Genomic DNA, 2059 nt, shown 5'->3' on the forward strand with positions numbered 1-2059 from the left:
ATATATATATATATATATATATATATATAATTGACTCATCTAGAGACCATAAGTCAGGAAAAGATGCACTCATATATCTGTCAGTAGGGTGGATATATTATCTGAAATGTATAGTATTAAATATCCATGCAATCGGTTTCGCATAAAGAATACAATGGAGTGTTAGGTAATAATCTGATTATATAACTTTGCACTCATCAGAGTTAACTAATATGGAAGGAAATATGCCAACTGTTCTCTATTGTCAGAGGCAGATTAGCACAAGTGGTCAGCATTTGCTGTGAAAAAAAAGTAGTGAAATGAAAAAGGGGCAGGGGATTAAGCTTGGAGTTATGTCCCTAGGTTGGATATGCCGTGGAGCTGGTGAGAGCTATCTTGAAGTGGGGAAGGTGTGTATTATTAAGGTGGTGCTCCCGTGAGGGTGGGCTGTGTGATATGTGTAGTGGTGTCATATGTATAATTTTTTGGGTGGGAGATGTAGGTATGTATAGCTGTGTTCGTTTGTCTGTTTTCTTTCTGTAAAGGATTAAAGTTGTGGGGTATTTTATGTTAGCATGCAGTGTGTAACGTGTATTGTATGTGTGAGTGGGGTCTGTGAATGTATGGGGGTACAATTTGTATGTAGAGGTATGTGCTAGGGGTGGTGGAGACTTATTTTGTGGGGTGTCTGCCTTATAGGGGTATGTGTATGTGTACATGGGTGCATTGGTGTTTGCCTTAGTGAGACTCTTTTTGCCAGGCCTGAGGGCATTGGTGGAAGGTCGTTGATAGAGGGTTGAGTCAGGGGACCAGTGGTTACAGTCATGGTGGGGCACACAGGTGACAGGTGTGATAGGATGTTTTCTTTCATGTGGGCAAGGATTAAACACCTCATTTTTTCTATTCAGGTAGATGTCTGCCTGCTATTCAGCAGATACAAAAGAAGGGCATTCAACACATTTATTGGGAGTTACGTGTATGGATCAAAACTGTTTGATCCAAATTCGTTGGTACTCTGAGTTTTAAGCACAATGCTAGTCTTCAGCCATTTTGAATTTGAATAATTACTGTATGTATAACTATATGCATGTGTGAATGAAAAATAGTGATGAGGACGAGGATGATGATGATGATAAAGATGATGAAGATGAGAAGGAAGAGGGAGATGTTGATATAGAAAAAAAAGAAATAATTATTCTTTTCCTACCATCAATTCTCAAAGAGATTTTTCTGTACACATATGCAATATCATAAATCTGTTTGAATAATAACTTTTATAGGGTCAGCTTATTTTGATATCATTACAAAAAGAAAAAATATAATATATATAAATATAAAACACGCACAAGATACCTGAATGAATAAATAACACTGTTTAATACCAATTGGTAATTGTTTGAATCAAAGCCAAGCCCTTTAAGCATAGAAATGGTCTCAGTGCCAAAACACAGATAAAAGAATTGTCTATCATTTATTCAATCAAGGTATTATTTTTTTGTCAAATATCTCTTAAAGATAGTTTGCCTAATTTTGCTTCCTAAAACAGTGAAGCTTGATTTTCTAAACACTACTTTCTCAATGTCCAATTCTATACTTATTTCCTTATCAGAAGTGTAACCATCAAAGTAAATATTACTATTGCTTAATAGGTTTTTCATCTTGTTCTGTCACCAATATTCTAAGATTCATTCTAAACATAACATTTACCAAAATAAACTCTTGTATAAGAGCAATCATTGGATACCAATCTTGTAAACATGCTCAGTTGAATGACTTGATTTTTCTGTGATCTTATCATTTCCAACTAGCAATCTTTTGTAATCAGTTAATTCATAAGTATGAAGTATGCAGCAGCAGAGAAAGAAGGTGGAAGAAAAAAAACAACAACAAAAAAACAAAGAAAAACAGTAGTAAATGGATTTTATAAAGTATATGGTGTTGTGCATGGAAAGAGAAAAAAAGAAGCAACAAATAGAACAGAAAAAGAGAGAGACAGATGAGTGAGACAGAGAGATGAGAGAGAGAGAGAGAGAGAGAGAGAGAGAGAGAGAGAGAGAGAGAGAGAGAGAGAGAGAGAGAG

The sequence above is a fragment of the Octopus bimaculoides genome, chromosome 10, assembly GCF_001194135.2.
Source record: "Octopus bimaculoides isolate UCB-OBI-ISO-001 chromosome 10, ASM119413v2, whole genome shotgun sequence".
Taxonomy (NCBI): domain Eukaryota; kingdom Metazoa; phylum Mollusca; class Cephalopoda; order Octopoda; family Octopodidae; genus Octopus; species Octopus bimaculoides.